General features: G+C 39.3%; 1 pseudogene; it reads left to right on the forward strand.

The window, feature by feature from the left end:
* Positions 1–976: 976 nt before the first annotated feature.
* LOC137740692 (aspartate aminotransferase, mitochondrial-like) lies at positions 977–9,313 on the forward strand (annotated as a pseudogene).
* Positions 9,314–12,614: the final 3,301 nt, after the last annotated feature.

The raw sequence follows: 12,614 nt of genomic DNA on the forward strand, positions 1-12,614 counted from the left end.
TGCACTGCCAACCCTGCCTTCTGCTGCACTTTAAGCATATTTGACATTTTTTTTTATCCAACTCGCTTTGTTTCTCATGGAGTTTCCTTGCCAGAAGTAAGGCCTCTTCTGCATCCCTTGCACGTAAGATGAGTAGGAACTCCTACTCAAAATTTCTCAAAATTGTTCGTTGTCAATTTATAGAACTTCGTGTTTATGATTAGAACCATTCATATTATAAATCACCCTACATACGTCTCTACAAAAAATCAATTAAAACTAAGGTCATTTAGTCATCAAACTGTTTAAAAACAAATGAATGGAATTGGTAAAAGCATTACAAACCGTCTATGTATTTGCTACAATAGATTGACTAAACGACCTAAGTTTTAATTTATTTTTTTGTAGAGATGATCTTTACAGTGTGATTCATAGTATGAACGGTTCTGATCATATGCACAAAACTCTGTGATTAAAGCACTAAAAGTTTTGAGTGGAAGTTCCTACTCATCTTTAAGTAGCCAAGTATTGTTCTATTTAATATGGGGATTGCGGGAGCTTTACAGAATTGGATATTTCATATACTGAAAATTGTGAAGAAAGTAGAGATTTCACCATAAAACCAATTGGCAATATGGAGAGAGCCCAATTGCTTATTAGTACATGCAAAGTCCCATATTTTCCTGTTGTGTGATTGATACTCTCAACAAAGTAGACTAGCATTCAGCAACTTTAGAAGATAATGATGTAGAGTCTATGCATGGATGTGTTTTCTTGATAATACGGGCGTGGTGAAGGGAAACTTTTACCTGTTTATCATGTTGTGATTTTGTAATTTGAATTTCGTAATGTTGTGTTTGGTATTCATTAATTGGATTTGGATTGAGATCTGATTCCCCTCACAGCGATAGGAAAGGGTTTGTATAGGATGTTGAATCTAGAAGAACTCTGTTAACCGCAGAAACGGAATGTGTAATCTTTTTTCAGTTATTAAAAGATGGAGGATAAGTAGATGGAATAGAGTTAATCTCTTGTTCATAGACACCCTAAACTGAAAATTTTCTTGTACTTCAGAAAGCACTTGTGCCAGATAAGTTAATGTGGGAACTTTTGCGGAAAGTAGAAAGGACAAGTGACAAGTGATAAGTTAATTTTTCTCCTCATACAATTGGTTTGTTTTCACCAGGGAATATCTTCATATGGGGGGAAGTGTGAAGATGGTGGAAGAAACATTGAAGCTAGCATATGGGGAGAATTCGGAGCACATTAAAGATAAAAGGATAGCAGCAGTGCAAGCTCTCTCTGGAACGGGTGCATGCCGTCTTTTTGCAGACTTTCAAAAGCGTTTTCGCACTGAGTCTCAAATCTATATACCAGTTCCTACATGGGCCAAGTGAGAATTGTATAGAATTTTTAATGCTTAAAATTCTCCCACTCCCCTCCATTGTAACACTTAACAGTGTATGATGAACGTGGGCTTCTTAAATGAAATATCAACAGCCATCATAACATCTGGAGAGATGCTCATGTCCCCTAGAAGACTTTCCATTACTATCATCCAGAATCTAAGGGGTTTGACTTCGCAGGACTGATAAATGACATAAAGGTAAAAGGAAACATATTCTTCTTTTCAAACTAGGTTGTTTTACCTTTACATTATTCCACCTATGTTCTTGTTTAAAAATAATTATTTCCGCTACTAAGCTTTCCCGGTAGATATAATTTGCTTGTACTCTTTACCCTATAGTATCATTCTCTTCATTGACACCCTGTTTCTTCTTCTGCCACTTCGCATGAATGTTTTGTGTAGAATGCTCCAAACAGCTCGTTCTTTCTACTTCATGCGCGCGCTCACAATCCCACTGGAGTGGATCCTGTACAAACTCAAGACCTAGAGAGTACTTAACTTAGCAGATATTCACGTTCACCTTTTTGCATACCCTTTAAGCTAGGGCTGCATGTATTTATAGTCATGCGAAGATTACACTCAGGGATTCAAATCCCTATTTGCATGGAGACTTTGAAAAACAAATATACAAACCTAAACCTATCCAACTACGTACAAAACAGAAATACAAGATAAACAATAATTCAAACAGATTCGGAACACTTCAAAACAGACCCAATCTTAACAGACTGAGGACTAGGTCTAACATCCCCCCGCAAGCTGAGAGGACGAGACACAACTGGAAGCTTGGAAACCAGAGTCTTGAACCTTGATGACGACAAACCTTTGGTGAATATATCAGCCACTTGATCTTGTGAACAAATAAAGTTGACAATAAGCTCACCACGCACCACCTTTTCACGTACGAAATGATAGTCAACCTCGAGGTGTTTCGTGCGGGAATGGAAAACAGGATTTGATGCCAAAGTTATCGATGAAATGTTATCACACCAAAGTTGCGAACGAAGAAAAGGCAACTGTAAATCACGAAACAAAGAACGTAGCCAAGAAATTTCGGCTGCGGTATAGGCCAGTTGCCTATACTCAGCCTCGGTGCTTGATCGTGAGACCGTCTTCTGTTTCTTGGAACTCTAGGAGATGAGGTTCGAACCCAAATATATACCATAACCTCCCGTAGAATGTCGCGTATCAGGATCTCCTGCGTAGTCGGCATCTGAGAACGCACTGAGCTGCATGTTTCCAGGTTTGTACAACAAACCTTGTGCGTACGTAGATTTAACATACCGTAAAATTCGTTTCACAGCCGTCCAATGGGTTGTAGTAGGAGCATGCATGAACTGACACACTTGATTAACGACATATGAAAGATCAGGACGTGTGATCGTAAGGTACTGTAAGGCCCCCACGACACTTCTGTAAGTGTAAGGATCAGGATGTGGGTCACCCTCATGTAGACTGAGTTTCTGACCTACACAGACTGGCGTTGAAATAGGCTTGGCATCAAGAAAATTGGTCCGCTTCAAGAGATCCAATGCATACTTTGCTTGACTAAGATGCATCAGATTCTGCGAATAGGAGACTTCCACACCAAGAAAATAGTGGAGAGGCCCCAAGTCTTTCATTGAAAATAATGTTCGTAGCTGCTGGATTTAACGATGCATTTGCCGTGGATTATTACCTGTAAGCAATATATCATCTACATAAATCAACAGAAGTAAATAAACACCTTGTTGCTTGAACACAAACAACGAATAATCACACTTAGATTCCTGAAAACCCAAATGAAGCAGGAAATCCGAGAAACGTTGAAACCAAGCTCTCGGTGCTTGTTTCAAACCATACAAGCTCCGTTGTAACTTGCATACATGATCTGGGTATTGGGAATCAACAAACCCAACAGGCTGCCTCATATACACCTCATCCGCTAGATACCCGTGTAAAAAGGCATTCTGAACGTCAAGTTGACGAACTGGCCATCGATTTGAGACTGCAAGACTGAGTACTAATCGAATGGTACTGTGCTTGACCACTGGACTGAACGTTTCGCCATAATCCACGCCTTGTTTCTGATGAAACCCATTGGCAACTAGCCGTGCCTTATATCGTTCTATGGATCCATCTGCATGTCGTTTAATCTTGTAAACCCACTTGTTCGGGAGCAAGTTCATATTAGGTTTGTAGGGAACATGATTCCACGTCCCAGAACGCTGTAAGGCATTAAATTATTTGACCATAGCATTTCGCCATTCCTGTTGTTTCACTGCTTGACTAAAGGACGTAGGTTCAACAGTTTTATCAATTGTGACGACATGCAAAGCATACTTGGGATTAGGTTTCTGGATGCCAGCTTTGGAGCGTGTTTGCATGTGATGTACTGGATTAGGTGCACAAACTAGTTTCGGTTGCTGTTCAGGTTCACTGATGGTCTCTTGCTCATTTGGCATTCCTAAAGGCACAATACTAGGGTTTAGAACATGAGGAGTATTAGGGTTTGGTAGAATTGCAGGCACACTAGGGTTTGCAATGGAATCCACAGAAGTTGACGCAGATGGAGTTATATTTGTTGATGGAGGTTCATGTGGAAGAAGTCAGGCAGTGCTAGGAGACTCGATGGCTGGGGATTGAGATTGAGATAAGGAAGGGAAAACAAATAAGAGATCAGATTGAGGAGAACTACCTGTGGCATGGACACTTTCCTTGCGAAGTGTGATATCCTTGAATGGAAAAGAGTCCTCATTGAAGAGGACATGGCGAGACAAATAAACTCGTCTTGTAGATACATCCAAACATTTGTACCCCTGATGATCCAGCGAATAACCTAAGAAAACACAGGATTTTGACTTAGCCTCAAGTTTGTTTTGTGTATAGGGTCTCAGCCACGGGAAACACCTACACCCAAAGACTTTAAAAAAATCATATTTTGGTGTTCTTGTAAACAATTTTTCATAAGGTGACTTATTAGACAGAACTCGAGTAGGCAATCTATTGATGATATATGTGGCTGTTTGACACGTATCAGGCCAAAATTTTGAGGGAACACCAGCATGAGACAACATGACTATGGCAGTTTCGACAATATGACGATGTTTCCTTTCTGCAAGTCCGTTTTGTTCAGGGTGTTTGGGACAAGAAAACCTTTGTGAGATGCCATGTTTATCTAAAAAATCTCGAAAAGCATTACTTTTATACTCTCCTCCTTCATCACATTGCACAATTTTTATAGAACGCTGAAACATGTTTTCAACCTTGGTTTTGAATTTAAGAAATATTTGGAACACCTCAGACTTATTTTTTTATAGGAAATATCCAATAATACTTTGAAAAATCATCGATAAACAATAAATAATAACGATATCCTTCATCTGAAACAACTGGTGAACACCAAACATCCGAATGCAAAAGTTCTAAAGGGAATTGCGAAACAGACTCTGAAACTTGAAACGGCAATTTGGTACTCTTGCCTAATGGACACGAATGACAGAAGCGTACAGCAGAGGTGCCACTAATTGGCACTTGATTATTTGAAATTAAAAATTTTATTATTTTAGACGCAGAATGGCCCAGACGATCATGCCATTTATGTGCAGACACTCGGACTCCTAAACACGCTAGAACGGGATGATTGGATGATCCACCGCCATTAGGAAATGGGTATAACCCATTTTCACACTTCCCTCGGAAAAGCGTCCTCCGGGTCTTGAGGTCCTTAACAAGAAAGAAATATGGAAAAATTAGTATATAACAGCTATTGTCGAGTGTAAAGCAATGGGCATAAATTATACTGGTGGAGGCCGAAGGACAATGTAATATGTTGTTAAGATTAAATGAGCAAGAGTCAGTCATGATTTTATTAGAACCAGAATGTGCAATAGAGAGACCAGTATCATTACCTACTCCACCAATGTTTTCATTACCATTATACTCCTTGGGATTGAGAAGATTCTGTATCTCAGGAGTAATATGGGCGTTTGCCCCAGTATTAAGTAACCAGGAGCCATTTTGCTGACGATTCAGTGTGGTTGAAGATGAAGCCATAGCTGTTAGACGGTTGGTTGGAATACGACCTTCGTAGGCTGCATTCATGCGATGATAGCAATCGAGGGCGGGATGCCCTTCTCTCCCACATATTTGACAAGTTATACGACCACCACAGGAAACAGACCTTGCAGCCGATTGTTGTCTTTGGGCATTGTTGTTGCGAGAAACAAACCCTCTCTGATTTACAGAAGAAGCACGGTTGGACGGTCCAGCGCCTCGTCCAGTACCTCGAAAACGTCCACCACATCCTCTTGCAACCACATACGCATTAACTGGAGCAGTTTCTGTCACCTGAACAGTCTGCTCCGCCATCCTTCTCTCAGTGGTGAGAAGGAGAGACTCCAGAGTGGGATACGTGATAGGGGAATCACGTGCTTGTGCGGCATTCACGATCATTTCAAAAGCAGGTCCAAGATTATTTAGAATAATCTGAACGAGCTCATCCTCTTCAACTGGTTTGCCAGCTAGGGCTAGGTTGTCAGAAATAGAATTCATCTTGTCAAGAAAATCAGCAATTGAAAGGTCACCTTTTTTGGTTTGCAACAGTTCGTTGAGCAGAAACAGAATTCGATTCTGAGAGGATGACGCATATCGCTGCTCCAAAGCTTCCCAAGTTGCTCGAGACGTGCGCTTGCTTGCCACAGTTGACAGTACAGAGGCTGTGAGCGAGCCATTGATCCAATTGAGGATCATTTGGTCATGTTGCATCCAGGTAGTGTACGCCGGATTGACTACAGTGTTTCCAGGGAGATGCATAGGAGGACAAACACAGGAGCCATCTACGTACCCCATTAGATCACGACTCCTCAAGATGGGGAGAATCTGGGCCAACCACAAAGGGTAGTTAGTCCTATCGAGTTTGATGTTGACAATGGTGGTCATGGCGGAGGAAAATGGGGTGGTTGGATTGATGGTGGTGGTGGTGTTGTTGCTGGTGTCAGACGACATAATGGAAGGTAGTGGGCAGAAAAAAAAAAAATTGGATCGATGTCGTTGGACTTAGAGAGCTCTGTGTACCATGTACAAACTCAAGACCTAGAGAGTACTTGACTTAGCAGATATTCACGTTCACCTTTTTGCATACCCTTCAAGCTAGGGCTGCATGTATTTATAGTCATGCGAAGATTACACTCAGGGATTCAAATCCCTATTTACATGGAGACTTTGAAAAACAAATATACAAACCTAAACCTATCCAACTACGTACAAAACAGAAATACAAGATAAACAATAATTCAAACAGATTCGGAACACTTCAAAACAGACCCAATCTTAACAGACTGAGGACTAGGTCTAACAGATCCTTCTGAGGAACAGTGGAAAGAGAACTCAAAACAGATCATGGTAAATTTCTCATAATATTTTCCTTAAGTTTTTTCTTCTTCTACCTCTAATAACTGCCGCTACTTGGTTGATCCAGGAAAAGGGACATTTCCCCTTCTTTGACATGGCATATCAAGGTTTTGCTAGTGGTGACCCTGAGAGAGACGCAAAAGCCATCAGGATTTTCCTTGAGGATGGTCATCTAATTGGGATTGCACAATCATATGCCAAAAACATGGGACTCTATGGTCAGAGAGTAGGATGTCTTAGGTAATTGTCTGTTGCTAAATACAGACTATTTAATTTGGTAGTTTTAGTCCTATTGCCTAGTGGCTGTTACTGCAATCTTAGTGGAACTAGAAGCTACGTGTTTCTTTTGTTCTATCTGCCATATAAACCCAATACTGAATATTAACTGTGCGATCAATCATTTAGCAGTTCTGTAAAGGATGTCATAGACGTAAGACATTTTTTTATGTATATTTGATGCTTAAATTGATTATTGTCAAATTACGTTATAAGCAATCGAAACTAGATGATTAATCTCATACATCCCTTTGCTTAATGTCACACTGGTTTTATCAGCATCTGTCCATGCCGTTAACATTGTGATCTACATGTTAAGGGAACATAGGTTACATATGATAGGTGAGCAATTTTTGTATCTCAAGTACAGCTGTACTTTGAGCTGTACTTAGGTACATTGTGTACACATGGCTTATCTGTCGACTCGACTTATGAAGTAGACTTAGAAAGAAGAGGGTCTTTTGGTAAATGTCTTATGCTAATGTTGTTCCTTATGTTTGCAGTGTGCTTTGTGAGGATGAAAAACAAGCTGTGGCTGTAAAAAGTCAGTTGCAGCTGCTTGCCAGGCCCATGTATAGTAACCCACCTGTTCATGGAGCGCTTATTGTTTCAACTATCCTCGGTGATCCAGACATGAAAAGTTTATGGCTGAAGGAAGTTAAGGTGAGTAATTGTTCCTATGCCAATATGTGATCAAACCCACTACCAAGTAGGAGCCTATATCCAAGTATAAAGCAATTGAAAGAGATTTTTGATGTCTATGTTTATCGTGCATATGTACAGCATTAGTGCAGTAGTTTTGATACTGCATGAAAAGCTTTTGTTTCAAAGCTAACATTGAACGGGAAATATACATTGAAAAGTGAGGCCTGTAAGCTGATTAATGTATTCTCCAGTTCTGCATAACATGCTACCAGAAGTACTAGTATTTTTATCATGGAATCTACATCCAGGTCTATGTTACATTATTTATGTTAAGTTCAAAATATTCTTCAGGTCTATAGTTTAAAATAAGTACTAGCCGAAATATGGAATTGAATGGTGCAATCCGCAAATTTCTTTAAAAACTTGATAATCATATATAGCCATCTTGTGTTTCCTTTACCATTTCTATGATGAACTTCATTCTTTTAAGGTGCTCGACTATAACTAACTTGCGCTTTTAGTTTGAAAAGTAGAAGTAAAGTGAACATAATTCATACCTGAGGTTAAATACAAAAATGTATTCATGACGTACGCTCTTCATGTTTGTTTTAGTGTTTCAACTTCCAATGAGGGATGTTGGCTGGTTTGTACCTCCTCATAAGAAATTTTACAATGGATTAGCTACCTAACTTTGGGCTAGGCCTCATTTCCTTGGAACTGGGGAATTTAAGGATAAATTTGTATTCCATACAAGTGCTTCGATGTAAAGTATTTTGAATTCAATCGCTCTTATTCTCAAATCAAATGTGTAACAAATGATGACATGCTATGTTGTATCTTTGTTTCTTTGTCTTCTGGTTTTTATCTCCATCATTCTTCTCTACAGGGCATGACAGATCGCATCATTGGAACAAGAACTGCTCGACGAGAAAACCTTGAGAAACTAGGGTCACCCTTATCGTGGGAGCACATAACTAATCAGGTATGAGATTCCATCTAATCATAATATAATGTGCATAATTACAATGATTTGAACCTGTATTACAAAAGGATTGTTGTTTACTGCTATGTCCATGCCCTAATTTTTAGTATTTCCGTTGCTTAATTATGGTCGTCAAACAAAACAGTGACAAAATTTAGGGCACGGGCGTGACAGTAAACAACATTTTCTTTTTATTGGTATATTCTGTGCAAATGTATTTGTAAATAGGTTCCCTTGTCTGTGCTACATACTATCTGTGTTGCTCGGTCTCTTTGGATCTCAAGCTTGTTTTTCCAGTTATTTTATTTACAGTCTTGCTGATTTGTGCAAACAGATAGGCATGTTTTGCTATAGTGGGATGACAACTGAACAGGTTGATCGCTTGACAAATGAATTTCATATCTAAATGACTCGCAATGGTCGTATAAGGAACTCTCTCTCTCTCTCTCTCTCTCTCTCTCACACACACACATACACACAAACAGACAGATAGACACACACACAAAATACAGGCAGTGCTGTTTGATATTTCTCACGTACGACATTCACGTGCATACAGCATGGCCGGTGTTACAACGGGCAATGTTGGATATCTAGCAAATGCTATACATGAAGTCACAAAATCAGCATAGAGATTTAATCGTAGGTCGGTTATTCCCCAAGGGACCTTAGGAACTGTATCAGACATTCATTTGCTTGTCTTCCTCATCTTCTCATGACAGAGAATGAAGGATCAATAAACTATCAACCGCCATTATTGGTGCGCTCTTCTCAGTTTCTTCCCCAATTTTTCGAGTCTGGAAGGAGGAGCTGTTATCTCGGTTACATATAAGTCTTGTAATACAAGTAGTCCTAAAAGAAGTGACATGTTTCCCAATTTGTAGTCAAAACTAAAAGTCAAATACTTTGGGTTTTGCCTTCAGTAATAAATTTACTTTGAAGCATTTTGTTGCATCAAATTATCATGAAGTACAATGATAATTTTATGTGATTACGATATTTGCATGGACGAATTGAAATCTTCATGGTGGGTAACAATTTCTGCAATGAAATTGTGGTTGCATATAATTTCTACATTTTTGTTCTCTTGGACTCTACGGTCAACGGAAATTGTGGAGATCCACCATGTGGTTATTTAACTTTTGTTGTACTTTCTTTTTCACCGTTGGATTAAGATTGAATGGTAGGTAATCACGAAGCTTATCAAGAAGCAAAAAATTTAACGATCATCAAAGAAACTGCAACTGGTTATTCTGATACAATAAAATAAAAATAAAAATAAAAAAATGTGACGAAAGGATAAATGTACCAGAACTTTTGCATATCCGGAGTCACAAAGGTAACCTGATGGGTGAGGGGATCAACCTGCCTCGTATGTATGTGTTAGCCCCCTAAATTCACCATGGGCCTTGCCAGTAGGCCGGAATTTTATTTGAAAGTGAGATTAGAGATTGTGAGTGATGGAGATTGCGTTATTTAGCTTCTAACCAAAAAATTGTGCCATTGAGCGGGAGTGACTCAATTTAGGTTCTTTCTTTGTCTTATATGTAAGGACTTTACTTATGTGAGAATTCAATCACAATATGTAAATGGTGGAGAGAAAGAGAAATTGCTAGTACTGTATTGAAGTGACAATAACAATTCAAATAGAGAACTTGTATTGAAATATAGGAATACTTGTACAAACAACAAAGATATAATGAATTGACAGAGTGCTTTGACTTTAATCAAAAGAAATGAACGAGCTTGCAATATTGAAAGAAAGTCTTGCAGTATTGAAGAAAGCTTTGAAATGAAATGGGTGCAGCTGTAGAGAGATTTGTTTGATTGTTTGGCTATTCCCATCCCTCAACTCCTCTGGAATATACTTTTCTCTTTCAATTAACTATTTTAGCCTTGCGAATATGTATAAAGTATTAACATTCTTTTTGAACAAGAGGAGACAGTATGTGTGACAGTCCATCCCGAATTATTTTTATCGATGGTGTGAAATGATGATTTTACCCTTGGACGATTGTTGGTGTCGTGGGTGATATGTTTTGGTTGTGGTCCAATTCCTAACTTTCCTATACTACTTAGGACTTAGGTTTTATTTTCTTTTGTTTGGTTGGCTGTCATCTGGACCACACACACTCACACACACCCATACCTTTACCCATTGACCATCTCTCTCTCTCCTTCCTTCTCGGATTTCTTGCCATTTCCGTACAACTATATGGACAACTCTCAAACTAACCCTTGCATGCACGGATCAACGTCAAGGAGCTTGCTTTCATGTTCCTTGTGAGCTTAGGAACCCATCCATACCTTTCATTGGACGTGAAGCCTTCGTTTTCCTAAGAAACCAAGAACCTCGATTTTGAGCACTGTTCATGTGATCGTAATTGTGGACTGTTCAATGAGTTTTAAGGTTCTAGGAAGCTTGAGGATGTCTTCACGAAGCTCGAGGAGTAATTTTGAAGTGTTTTGGACGTCGGGAAGCTTGAGTTCATGAGTTGCAGTAGTGGCCGGATTATCGTGGATTTTTCTAGCGAGATTTCGTTGGATTTAAGTCCTAAAAGTGTTTCCAGCGATGCAGATGGTGGCGGCTCTGGCGAGGATCATCGGAGAAGACGAAGAATATTCCGTCAACTTTGACGAAATATACTAACGGTGTCAGGTGAGACCTATCCTCAGGACGAGCGCAGTCAATCGAGGCTTGGGGGCTATGACCCTTCCACATACCAGTGAGTGGGCTTTTGGTTTTCTGTATATACCTATATACTTGAGATTTTTCCCAGAAAATCGATTTAAATGAAGTTATGTTTGAAATGCCATATCTACTGATTTATGCTTAGACTATGAATTTGTATGATATGTACATATTGTGATTTGACGCTGTGGACGCTCAGGTAAGTACCAGGTGAGTTGTAGATTGTTTATGTAAATTGGTTGATTATGTGAGATCTGTTAAGAGCTCATAAACCTGCACCCTGGTGTTAGTGCTCCCGCCCGTGGTTAGGGCATAGTCCTTCACGTGATGTTCACCTCCCACACTATGCGCTCATCTTGGATCCAAGTTAGGTGCACAGTCCTGTCGTATAGATCACTATAGGTGGTTCCGACTCGTACAGTCTTCACGTGATCGTAGCACTTGAGCGTATTTATTTACACCCAGTCCTATCGTACATACCACTTTAGGTGGTTCCGACTTGTGTGCAGGTATATTTGTTGATATGTGGATTTGAGCCGTACAGGTCACGTTAGGTGACTCCGACTGACATATCATTTGCATTGATTTATATCACCTGGCTTACATATTTTTTTTATTGCTGAGATATTCGACATGACATATTTGTGAATTTTGTTATTCTGAGCATGGATGTGGTATATATATGTATTCTATTTTCTGAGAAATTATACAGGTTTTACGGTGAGGGGTTACTATCTTTGGTAATTGAAATGGTTTTGAAAAGCTTTGTTTTTACCCACTCACACTTTCTATTTTGCGCCCCTCCAGGTTCTAGTTAGGAGTGCTTTTGGTGGCTTGCGAGGAATCCACGGCAGCTCTGGCAGATTATCACCATTGTAGGATTACCTTTGGTATTGTATAATTAGTATTTGTCCTGTTGGACTGCACCTAGGCTACTTATGCTCTGGTTGTGAATTCACACTTATTTCGTCTTGCACCTTATTTTATTTAGTGCTCTAGTTAGTTTGGTTTTTATTTATTCGCATTTCTATTATTATTATTGCTTCCGCACTGTGCACATGGCTTGATTTCGGTCGAGGTGTGTTAGTATGACCCGTTCTAAAAAAGTCGAGCCATTTCAACTAAACCCTATGACTTGTTCTAAAAAAGTTGAGGCATTTCAAATTGTTTGTTAACATGGACAAAGTCAAGAAAAACCTTTGAAATTATTTCAATGTTGGACCTTGGACATATAGTGTCCT

This window comes from Pyrus communis, chromosome 7 (genome assembly GCF_963583255.1).
Source record: "Pyrus communis chromosome 7, drPyrComm1.1, whole genome shotgun sequence".
Classification (NCBI taxonomy): Eukaryota; Viridiplantae; Streptophyta; class Magnoliopsida; order Rosales; family Rosaceae; genus Pyrus; species Pyrus communis.